Raw genomic sequence first — 13,658 nt, forward strand, 5'->3', positions numbered from 1 at the left:
GAAATATCTTAATTGTCAGGGGATATATATTTTTACTTTTATATTTCTTAATGTTCTAGGCTTACACCACTAAGGTAACAAATGTATTAATATAGTAATAGCAGAGTGAACGCTGTATTATTATGTGATACATCTTATTAGTCGGGAGTATATTATTGTATTTCTTTGTTTTACTTTGCTTTTCTCCTTTTAAATTTTGCTGGTTATTGACCGAATAAATATGATTAATTCTCAACAACATAGGGGTGGTTGGCTCCTTCTGAATGTTTGCTTGGAGAACCAGCTCAGCTACTCCCTTTCAGCAGATGAAAACGCTGAGGAGGGGAATAGGAATTCTTATCACAAAGTCTTCATTGTGTTTGAAAGGAGAAGGCAATTTGCCTATTTTATCAATTAGCGACTAGCTTAGAGAGAGTGAGAGGCTTTACCAAATAATAGGATCGACCTATTAATTGCCCGTGTAATATTTTATTAGAGATTATATGCAGAAGAAACAATAAAATGTTGGTACTAGGATCCAAAGAAGAGATGAAACAAGCTTGAAAAATAAGGCCTGGTTTTAATGTTTCCTGGTTTGTGAGTGTGTGTTTTTTACAATTCATAGAATAAAAATTATCTTTAAAAGTGAAATGGCCTAGGTAGGTCCTTACTTTTCCTAGCTTATGTACTTATTTTTGCAAAGTATTTAACATTTTAATGTTTTCTATATATTTACAGTTTGATTTTATGGTTTGGAGGAGCTGACTTCTTGGCTGATGAGATTATTATTTTATCACTCTATTAATGATGAATTTGTAATGCTTAGGTGAAAAAAATGCCTTGCTGACATTTTTATTTTAATCCTATAATAGCATAATCTAATGGATCCCACAGGGCCAAGGGCATATAGCAATTTGTGAAATTAATGCAGTGAAGAAAATCTGACCCATAACCTAAATCTTGTGCTATAGAGAAAAAGAAAACTTCCTCAAATTTTCTAGTCAATGTGACCAGAGCATTTATTCCTTTTATGGGAAACTGGCCTCCAGACCCTTATGCAACACCTAATTAATGATTTCCTTCTATTTTTAATAAAAGCAGCCCAGTCCATCCACAGAATTCCTCACTATCTGTGTATATGTGCATTTTTAACGTATGATTCAGACTGCAGAACAGAAGGAGGGATTATTGTGAAGTTAGCTCAGAGCTAGAGTTACGTAGCATGGGAACAGAAGTCATGTGCAGTTCTGGTCTTTGCTTTTTTTTTTTTTTTTTTTTTAATCCATTTAGTCGTGTCCAGTTCTTGGAGACTGACTGGACAAGTCCTTGCAGTTTTTTTGGCAGGTTTTTCAGAAGTGGTTTGCCATTGCTTTCTTCCTAGGGCTGAGAGAGGGTGACTGGCCGAAGGTCACCCAACTGGCTTTGTGCTTAAGGCAGCACTAGAACTCACGGTCTCCTGGGTTCTAGCCTGGTGCCTTAACCACTACACCAAGCTGCCTCTCACAGTTCTGGTCGGAAGCTATTCTCAGAACACATCCATTCTGAACCACTGAAAGTAAATTAAGAAAGGAGATAAGTGCCTTTCATTTTAATCTGGATTATGATTCAACCTCTGTCTAATCTAGCCTATTGATATTTATAAGTTCATGGGGGTTGTATGTGCTAGCCTCAAATGCACATTTTTTAAACAGATCCTCTAGTTTTTCTCCTGGCTTGTCTGAGTTGGAGTAGTAGAGTAACATCAGATTGTTAACATTACTCTAAAAAAATCTTTTAAGTACCCTCCTTTTTTTTTTTTTTTGACTGGGTCTTATGAGAGCCAAATTTATTTGGAAGCAATATGTAAATCTGCTAATGAAAACAATTAAAACCTTTCCTGAGGTTCAAAAAATACAGTCTTACCTAACCAAGATGTTTAGTGAAATGTAAAGCTGCAAGAACTGTTTTTGCTCAACTGTAATAAATAGTGTGTTAGTTCAAGTGACAGCTCCTACCAGAAACTCTATACTCCTGGCATATGTGCTGCTGATAACAATTCAGCGATTTCATTAGTAAAGCCTTGTATAGGTTTGGGTTAGGGGTTTAATGTGGAAAATTTTTTACAGGGTAATTACATTTACAATTGAGAAAATTATGGAAGCTCCTTGCCAGAGATTTGCAAGCATGGTCTCCTATTAACAAAAAGTTGTGTCTTATAAAAAGCCTTGAAAATTAAATGTGACTTATTTCTAGGTGGTTTTTAGTACCTTTTGTCTTAAAACAGCTGTTACTATCTTTTATCTATAGAAAGTATCTTGAATGGTTGCTACATGTACTTACTTGTTAAAGGGTTGATATCTTTTTGTCCAAAATCTTGGCTGTTTTGACAATTGAAATTGTGCCAAGTTAGAGAATTATATTACAAACAGCAGATAATTGTTTTAAAGGTGTGAGTGTGCAAGTGATCTAGTTGCAAAAGTTATATATGATGATTTGCGAGATACTATTTGGAAATCAAATAATAGCATTTTATATAGATAGCTTTTAAAGTCATTTTGAAGCTGAATTTTAGAACTGACAGATAAAACAAACTTGACATGTAGCACCTAACAGAGTTATTCTATGGAGCAACTAAACACTTGTGCTACATCAGCATAAAAATACATCAGAATTTTTAGTTCTAGTTTGATTTAGGGTATTTGCAAAGCTCCCTTCCTCCCAGTTTTTCCCCACATATACAGGACTGGAAAAGGTGGAATTTAATAAGGAACTTTCTTTCTTTTAAAAATAGATGAGAATATGAGAAAAAGAAATTGAAGATAAATATTTTTCTATATATATATAGTTAATTACAAGGATTAATTACAAGTCAGACATACTAACTTATATTGAACTCTTTTTAAATATAGGCATAAGCTTTACATAGTTCTATAAAACAAACACAGAAAAGATTTATATGAATTTTCCATGCTGCCTTCTATCACATGACACTGTTTATGTTATAAATCCCTTTTCTTTTAGATGGTTGCCATGTGTATTGAGCTACGTGAATGATTTAGCTTGAAAGCTTCTATGAATATACTACTAAAAGCATGTATGTTCTTGCTTCAATTGTATGTTTGGCTTTGTGCTCGTAATTTGTTAACCCATAACTGATGCCCTACAATCCTATTTTATAAATGGTGGCGTATTTATGTATCAGTGATGGCAGCACCTAGGCAAACTTGAAAACCTAGGTATCATCAAACCTAGTTAGTATTTGGAAGAGAGATCACCAGGAATTTACAGGCTGTAGGGTAGACTAGGAAGTCAGAAAAAATCCCAGAAGGGAGTAGCAAACTATTTCCATATTGCTACATAGATCTTAATGGATCCGTCCATGAAGTCATCAGGAGTTGACCTTGACTGTTGAGCAGATTTGACTCACCCACAAAATATAAATTGCTTTTTTCAGTGTTAATAGAGGCGCTTTTTATTGAAATAGTCAGTTCTACTTTGAGGAAAGTGATCCCATCTCTTTGAATTGTTTTTGGTATCTTCTCAAAACCACAAATCTGTCAGCCTGAAAGGACATAAGGGACAACTTGTTATCATGGAGGAATGTAAAAAATGTACATGCTTCCTCCTCATAGGAGACTTTTAAGCAGAAGACTAGGGAGTGTCAGGACATTAGTACTGAATTAATTCCATCCATTTATCCTCAAAAATATAGAAAGGGTGATGAGACTGCAGTTGTTGGATTCGGCAGTAACTTGAGGGGTGATGTCGAAAAAGTGTGCTGAGCTTTACAAGTTGCTGGAATGTATCTCCAATTTTCTTGACCAAATAATTTGTAAGTCTCCAAAATCGGCCTTGATGATTCAATACCAGAACTCCAGAAATGGAAAAGAATATCCTTGATCATCATCTCACAGATTGTCCATATGGAGGAACCTTCCATTCATGACCAGAAAATGTATTTCCTTATTTTGGATTATCGAATTTACAAGTTGCTTACAGTAACACCATGCAATTTTGTGAGTAATTTTCTTTTTCTAAGGGTACCATAACAACATAAATGGAACTTTTGGCATATTTTTAGGGAAAAGGGTAAATTTGTTAGGCATAGCTATTTAGTTACTTGAAAGGGATAGAATACATAACCTCTCAGTTACACTCTTTAAGGAGGGAGGAGCCATAGGACTCAACTCTATGTTGGGGTAGAATAGCAATCTTTGTTTAATAAGTTGGGGAATGAATACCGTTTTACTCCACATACTTATTAAGATAGGTTTTTTTCCTTGTTCTTTGTGAATCCTGACTGCTTTTTATGTGAAGAGAGAAAGTCCAGTGAACTATTTAACTAAAGTGTAGCATCTAAATGTTTGTACCAGTTTCTTCTTCAGGCAGTTCTAGATAACATCCCTTGGTGGTTATTTTATTTCCAGACCAGATTTGTGAGGTAGATCCTGATAAAAACCATGCTGAGGTCATGATAAATGCTGATTTGCTTAAAGCCTAGAAGGGATATTGAAAGTTGGAAAGAAACTTGAACCTGCTATTACAGCTCTCTAGGCTCTCTAGATTCTGCCACATGTTGTCTGTCACCACTCCATCCATTTTCAGTTGTGTTAGTTTGTCTTTGTCATTGTTCCTGTGTGTACAATGGATATTTGCTAAAAAGTAAAGCAGAAACATTTTAGGGAAGGTAAACTTAGATCAAGAACATCCACTTTATTAAAGAGGGAACCAGACTTTCCAGTCTTTATTAGACAAAGCAAGATTTATTCCATTCTGTGGTTTTAGATTTGTCATTAGATAGATCAGAGTCAAATGAAAATATCTAGTGAAATGACAAACCAAATGTAATTAGTAAGTTTGGTATGACATAGGCTTTTTCTTCTCAAGCTTTAGTCTTATGTAACTGAACCATGTTTGTTAGAGGTATCCTCAAACATTATTGTTTTACAGATTTATTTGTCAGTATGATTTACTTTTATGTGTAAGAGCAAGGTAACATTTTTTTCCTGTCAATAATGTGATTTAAAAAATTGGCTTGTAGGTCATTTGAAATTTGATTTGCTTTGACCATGTTGCAGTATTTCCTAATGTTTAATTTGAAGAGTTTCACTCCATTCATTTAAATCAGTATTTATTCATATCTAGCTAAATGTTAACCCACTTTCATTGTCTATTCTTGCTTTGGGGGTAGTAAGCAACAGATAATCATTTTTTGAGCTGATAAAATGTATTTCAGAAGCATGAAAGCAATGCTAATTTTGAACAAGGTCAAAATTAAGCTTCACTCTGAAAGTTTGTGTCAGAATCTATGGAACCAAAGCATTTTTCAACTAAGCAGCCTGAGTTTTTTTGCTGTTTCAGTTCCTTAAAACTGGTGCTGGATATGTTGTTTAAATAATTATTTCCATGCTTGAATGACATTCACGAAGGGAATGACTTCTTTTAGACTACTGGACAGTGTTACTGATATGTCTGCTTTAATTCTTGTATTTCCTGGACGAGGACTGAAATTTATTTACTTGTTTACATACACTTGTAAACTGGTAAACTATGCCTTAGTATGATGTGTGAATATGGTCAGTGTTATTTAAGACTGGTTGCCCAGAAATAAAATTAGTTTTGAATAATGACATGTTGCCAATGAGTCTTAGCAGCCTGAAGATTAGGAGGCTTAACAGTCTCATAATAACTAGTGTTTGAAAATATCTCTTCTTAAAAAATGGCATGACCTGCAGAAAGAATTGAGAAGTTGGGACTCATAGCACAGATGCATGCCACAAAGTGTCTCTTGCGGGCATCCTTTTCGCTCAAGGCCCACTCCTTCTGTAACCAGATAGAAAGCTCCATGGTTCTTAGTACACAAGTACCTTTCCCCATGTAGGAAAAGGCACAGAGTAGTTGTATTTCATCTTCTGCACATTGCCCCCTGCTTCATTCTGCATAGAGAAGGCAATCATTTTATTATTCCATCTGGAGGGAGAAGAGGAAGTGGAGTAAGGACTGTGGGAGAACATGGCTTTACTGTATGTCAGTTCTTCTACTGTGGGGTACTATATCTTCCCCCTGCAATAAAACTAATAGTCACATTGGTGTTAGAGTTGGGCAAGAAATAAATGTGCCATTTTTTATAATTAAATGGCAATGCACATATCACAATGGTTCTCAGACTTTGCAAACTGGATTTGTGTGAGCAAAATGGGGAGCAGAGCCCAGAGTGAGTTTTGACTGCGTTCCTATTTTGTATGCTTAAGCTTGATCGGTGGTGGTGGTTTTTAACTGAGACTCCTAAATTGCTTGTGAACTCCCAAGGGGTCCTGACCACAATTGGCAAACCCCTGCTGGGGCTGTGGCTGAGAAAAATCCAATTTTACTGGAATATGTTTCCCATTTGATAAGGTTCAGTGAATAAAAGATAACTTTAACTGCTTCTCTGCAAGTTAAATCAACTTAGTTGCTTTATATATCAATTTCTTTAAAAATATTGGGGATAAATCATCTATTTATATTATGTTGGACTAAAGAATTGCTTTAATAGGCTGACAAAGAGTTGGGCAGATAACATTTTGGCCACCTATGTACCATTTTTTTTCTTTCAAATGACACTGGTGATGAAGCTAAAAACAGATCCTCAATCCTGTGGATGAGTGGGTACATCTAACATTTTGAAAGCATTTTCCAGATTCTCAAAGGACTGGACTGCGTGAGAACATGCCCACTCACAAAATGACTGCACATGGGGCCAATCCTCAGTCAGAAAGAAAATGGTGAAGTTGCTCCCTGTTGTGTTCCATAACTTCTTAAGATACTTTGCCAGCTTAACTTTGAAAATGTGCCCACTTGCCCAGAAGACAGTTTTTATTTTCTAAGAACGTATCAGGGGAATATGAATTCCAGAGACCTTATTTGAAATAACTATATTTAGTTTGGTTTTGAAAAATAAAATGCTAAACATTCTTTTCAAGTAGAGTGGGACAGGAGGCGTAGCATGTGGACTCATTGACACCCACTGCCAATCTCAGGTTACTAATATTTCATAGAATCATGGAATGTAAGAGTTGGGAAGGGCTTTGGAGAACTTCTAGTCTGACCACCTGCCCAGTACAGAAATCCACTATTACAGTATCCCTGACAACTGGCCATCCAACCTCTGCACCAAACGACATCTGTTGCTTTGTTTTGCAGGTAAACTCATCACCATCAGGAGACTTGAAAATATTTTGAACTGGAATGTTCTGGAGCTTGGAGACACGGATCTAATGTAAGCATACTGGATTTATTGTTCATTTGGCAATATTGGACACTTTGGGCATGAGAAACTTCTCCAAATTGTTTCTTTCTGCTTCAAGAGATTTTTTTTTCTGCGAAATTTATCTCTTCTTAATGCTGTTAATATTTTTCCCCTTTTAGCTGCTTATGAAGGTTAATAATTGCTCTGCAATTGATCCAGAATAAATCCAAGTGATAGAGAGTGTAAACATCCTACACTCTCAGCTGTGTGGAAAAGAAGAAAGCTGGGAGAAGGCTGTTTACTCTCTTTGCATTGGAAAACAGCTGAAGGTGGGAAAATGGGGAATCCACAAACGTTTTCTAAATTCTGTTTTTTGCATTTTTATTAAGGAGTTACATATTTATATGTTGATACCAGCTTGTATAAAGCTTGGCCACAACTTTAATTAGAAAAGAATTAGTGTATAAAGCTTGCATTTATTATATAAACACACACACACGTATATGGCATAATTTTATACTACCAAAAAACACGTTCCTGAAAGAATTACTATTTTCATATCCAAGTTAGAAAATAGGATAAGCATTGTTATCAAAGGATAGATAGATAGTAGCTTTTATTTCTGGGATTTGCTAAATGATTCTACAATGGAATCAAACATGTTTTAGGTTAAAAAGAGGTGAATGAGAGGTATGGTGCACCTGTTTTCTTTGAATACATATAGTGTTTTTTTCTTCAAACAGGAGGAAAAATAGTCTATTGGCTTTGGGGATAAATTGTTTACGAATGTGAATGTAGATGGAGTTTTAATCAAATTTTATAAATAATAATTTGATTAAATATGATAGCTACATAATTTTAAGATTTTGCTATTATCAGTTTGCGTTGCTATGATCAATAAAAAAGTTGTACTAAAATGAGAGAAGAACTTCAGTAAGAAATACGGACACTGTTTTTGTTTTTCCAGGATAAAAATCTGAAATTATGTTACTCTTGAAACATTTACATTTAAAAACTGATTTAACAACTATCATACTAAATACGAATCTTCACTTCCTAAAAAGGATTTAATTGTAAATAAGAGGTTTCTTGGCTGCTTTCCTCCATTTGTTCTATAAAAAGACCAGCATAGATGCAATTGTAGGATAGTGCTATTTTAAAACTAAATGCCCTCTCAACCCTCAAAGTGTTAGGAAGTTAATATTGAGTCTACAAAGATCATCAATTTGGTATTTAGAATAAATTTGGAAAAAGTACATTTCTGAAAAAATGAAAATAATTGCTTACTTCAGAATTTAAATAAGGACATTTTTTAATTGTTTAATTTTTTTCTAAATGTAAAAGGTCTATATGTGTACTTACAGGGAAAAGTTTTTCAAGCGTTCAGAGGCCTTTTTATAAACGCTGAAACAGTACAATTGTTCTGTGCTTGTGGCATGCATATCCTTGTCATTCACTAGAATTATGTAAATTAAAATTAGTCACATTCTAAGCATGTATAATATTACCTTCCACAAATGGACTTCATGTTTCTATCCATTAAATGCTTGGGATAATAACAGGTACACTCATGTAAAAAATTAAGTAAACCCCATGTAAAGATTTTTTTTTTTTAACATATGTGGACGTATCAATATTTTATCTTCATTCAAACAGTACATAAAGATAAACTGAACAAAAAAAACTATGAAAAATTGACTTTGCAATCATTTATTCCACAAAAGTATAACAGATAGCTATTTCCTTCTGTGGGAAAAGTAAGTACACCTTTGGCTGTAATACCTGATATTGCTCCCTTTGACAGAAACAATTTCAAGTAGATGTTTCTTATAACTTCTACCAGTCTCTGGCATCAACTGAGATGAATTTTTTCCTACTGCTCCATGCAGAATTTTATCAGCCATGCAATGTTTGAGGGGTTTCTTGCATGTACAGCCTGTTTCAAATCACCCCACAGCATCTCAGTGGGATTTAGATCCAGGTTTTGACTTAGTCATTTCAGAACCATCCATTTCTCCCCCCCACCAGCCATTCCTTGGTGGATTTACTGGAATGTTTAGGGTAATGGTCATGTTGCAACATCTGCTTTTGCTTGAGCTTCAGTCTTCTGACAGAAGGTCCCACATTATCCTCAAGCACCCTCTGGTACAATGAAGAAGGATTCATAATGGGTTCTGTGATGGTGAGCTGCCCAGGCCCTGGTGCAGCAAAACAACCCCAAACAATAACATTTCCATCAGCATGCTTTATAGTTGGTATCAGGTTCTTCTGGTGAAATGCTGTGTTGTTTTCACCAAACATATCTTCTAGTACTGTGGCCAAATAACTCTATTTTTGCCAGAAGTCCTGGTCTTTGCTCAGGTGCTCATGAGCAAACTTTAGTCTTGCCCTAATGTTCTTTCTGGACAGCAAAACTTTCCTCCTGGCACATCTCCCATGTAGATCTAATTTGTGCAGCTTCTTTCTAATGGTAGACTTATGCACTTGGCCATCAATAGTATTGAAAGTTACCTGTAGCTCTTGTTATTAAATTTTGTGGCTCTTAAAGACTTATTTCAGTATCTTGCGTTCTGCTCTTGGGCTGAACTTGCTGGGACGGCCTGGCATAGGCAAGGTGACAGTTGTTTGAAATCTTCACTTGTAGATTATCTTCCAGACAGTGGAATGATTAATGTCCAGTTGCTTGGCAATCTTTTTAAATCCCTTCCCAGACTCATAGGTATAACTTTCTTTCTGAACGCCTCAGAGGCCTCTTTCAACCTAGGCATGGTGATTCCACACTTCAGCAACAAAGAGCAATTCAAACTAAATGTCTGAGGTTTAAATTAGACGAGTCCTCCCAGATCCTCTCTAACAATGTTCTAATCATTTGAACCTGATCTGGTGCATCTGATTCTAATTTTTGGTATTTGAGATAGTGATAAGTGCAGTGGTGTATTTATATTTTTCACATGTGAAATTTGCATTTATATTTATTTAAATTACAGGAGTGTACTGCAAAATGTAAACAGTGCATAATATTTGTTATATTCTCTTTATCTATTGTTGAAATGAAGATCACATATCTATGTGTTAGAAAAGTAAAAAATGGTGTACGTACTTATTTATTTATTTATTTTATTTTATTTTATATCCCGCCTGTATTATTTTTATAAATAACTCAAGATGGCGAACATACCAGAAATAATCCTTCCTCCTCCTGTTTTCCCCCCAACAGCAACCCTGTGAGGTGAGTTGGGCTGAGAGAGAGAGACTGGCCCAAGGTCACCCAGCCGGCTTTCATGCCTAAGGCGGGACTAGAACTCTCAGTCTCCTGGTTTCTAGCCCAGCACCTTAACTACTATACCAAACTGGCTCTCTCTTTTTCACATGACTATATATGTAAACAATAAACTGGCAGAAAGTTTAGTACTGGTGTGCAAGTTTTACATGCTACGGTCATGTTCATGACAATGGCTGATTTGTTGCCAAATAAAGCAGTTGTGTAATAGCTACAGTTTTCATTGATGTTGCCTATTTAAAAAAGAGCTTGGAAGAATTAACATTTTATGAGCTCCAATTTGTAAAGCACTCTTGGTCTGTTCATGTAAAAATTGAGAAATTTCACAGGAAGCAGCTATACCTGCTAATGTCTTCCAATTCTGTCTAAATATCATGTTTTTTAAATCTCCTCCCCCAGTGCATATTCATAATATAAATTATTCTAGCTTCAGTAACCCATGCCTATTTCTCTGAAACTGGACAGACTTCATCCTTTCAGATACTGAAAGGTGGGTACACATGTGTGTATTATGCCAGTAGTTTTTGGCCTGCTTACTAGTGGGAGAAAGGTAACTCACTTTGTATATGGCCTCTGTGGAATCAGCAGCCTCTGATCCATTCTTCTTCACACAGGCTAGTTTGTAAACTACTGCCCTGAGCCAGAACTAAACCGTATGAGCAGTGAACATGCCCAGTTTGTCTATACCAGGAAGCATCAGTGAGCAGGAAGCTTTGATAACTATGAGAACATCTGTTATTCCTGGGTTAGATCCCAAGTTAGGCTAGTGGAAAAAATATAAAAGATAGCATTGTCCTCCTAGTGTTAATAGCATAACCACTGGTCTAAGTAACCTTGAGTGTAATGAATTGTGTAATGGCTTGTGTAACTGGAATCAAAATATAGAATTTCTGACTTGCGTAAGATGGGAAAAAAGGCTCCCACAAGCCCTGGAAGCTTAGCATTAGTGGATTGTCATCACTGAGTACTACCCCTTGGATCTAGACTGACTCACACAGCTATAGTGAACTGTAGTATCTAGAGAAGAAGCTTTAACAGAAAGCAGTATTTATTTATTTATTCAATTGATTGATTTCTGTAGCCACCCATCTCAGCGAGTATGTTAGTTCTGACCTTCCAGTTAACAATTACAGATATGCTATCCAAAGCTGGATCTGACAGTTGGCTTTATAACACTGACTTGTAGTTGCCAAGTACATAAAGTAACCAGTTCTGTTTGCCTGAGACCTTTGAATTAGATTGTTTAAATACGTTTAAGTTATATGTAGACTGAAATTGGGAAAGAAGCTACATATTGCTGTCCACTTACATTATGAAAATTGGGGAGACCTAATTTATATAATACATAAAGGCAGTATTATGTATTGTTAATTGTAGAAACATGAGATACAAATTTGAGTGAAAAATTGAGGAGTGCATACCTACCATTTTTCTCCCCAGCATTTCCTTCTGTAGAAGTTTTATGAAATGCTTTTTTTTTATAAATGAGATTGGAACAATTCCAGGAAAATTGCTGTGTTGTATGAAGATTTGAGGAAAAAAGCAGGAAGAAAAGGGTTAAATAACCTTTGGTGGCCACATGGCTTCACCTACTGCCTATAGAAAATTTGCATTTTAAAAAATGTGTAGTGTAAGAAAGGGAGCTGCTGCTGCCTAGTTTTGCATGGATTTGCATGTGAGATGCCGCTTAAATAATTATGAATTGTAGAAGCGTCTCCTTGGCATGCAGTGTAGTTGATCATGAAAGGTTCATGCTTGCTTCTATGCAATTCATGGGAAATAAAATAAGACTTTATTAAACTTTTTATTAGTGTTTTAAATTTTAAAAAAAGTCTTAGTCTTACACAGATGCCAAGAATCTGCATTCTGTTGTGGTGGGATATAAATGTGATATATAAATACACAATAAAGAAATGTACTATTTTCTCTGAGATGACTCTATATAAAAGTGTAAAGAAATGTGTGTTTATTAAAAGTAGGCCTCAAACCACCAAAAACTGGCTTGATTTAAAAAAATAGGAAATCCTATTACAGTATCCCCAGAGTAGGCAACCTTTAGGCCACCTGTAACCTGTCTGAGGATTTATGTGACCTTTGTAGCACATTCTTTATTTGCTCTGAAATATAGCAGAATGATTTGGGTAATAAATTACTTGGAATCAGTTAATACTTTTCTGAAAGGTTGAGGGTTACACAAAATAAGTTGGTAAGACAACTTTATATAAACTGATCTTCAAAAACACGTTGGAATTGCTTTAAATACCTTTGAATGTACCGTTTTTCATAACTTCACTTGACATTTCAAGTTGTGCGGTGTTTAACAGTTATCTTCACTTCAAGCAATGGTAGTAAAACTCAAAGTGCATGCTGTCCATTCTGCCAAGGCTGTCAGGATCTCGTCTTTGTCCTCTGGCTGGCCACTGCTTTTTATTGGTTTATTTCCTCTCTTAAATCTCAAGCTTCTGAAGTGAGGAAGGAATTTGTGTGGATCTCCCTCCCCTAGATAAAACTCATAATTTCATTGGGGTTAGGGCTGGCAAGAAGAGATGCCAGTTTTAATAACATTTTAATCTATCAAATAAAACAGTGATGGAACCTTGTAATTTTAATATTTCCATTGGAAACAGTACCTTTTATTTTAAACAGAAAAGATGAGTTTCCTGAAATCTGGGATTCTGCTGCCCACTTCCCCAGGTAGAGCAGGACTGAGTGCTACCAGCAATCCAGTGTTATGTGTGTAGGCCATCAGGCTGCTCTCAGAGCTGGGCTTTCCTCCCTGATTTGGGTGACTAACCCAGCTGCCAGTTTGTTGAGGCAACACTGCAGATCTACCCGAGTGATCCAGGCTCTCCTCTCCAATTTGCCTGGAGAAGCTGACAGCCAGCCTGACAGCCAGCCTGTCAGGATTGACCTGGTCAGTGCTCCTGCTTTGCATGTACAAGCCCAAGAATCTGTACCCCTGCATCCTCATATTTGCCTATGAACCCTGGATGGGTTTCTGACCCACAATTTGAGAACCCTAGCATTAAATATTCCTGACTGCATTCACTCCATCTTTTTTCTTTCTTGCCCTGAGCACCCCACACACAACTGAATCAAGGTCAGCATTTCCTGATGTACATTTGAATTTCCCAGTTGCCTAAATCTGCATATGCATACAGATATGCTCACAGAGTATACCTTTAGATAAGC

This window comes from Candoia aspera, chromosome 1 (genome assembly GCF_035149785.1).
Source record: "Candoia aspera isolate rCanAsp1 chromosome 1, rCanAsp1.hap2, whole genome shotgun sequence".
Lineage (NCBI taxonomy): Eukaryota > Metazoa > Chordata > Lepidosauria > Squamata > Boidae > Candoia > Candoia aspera.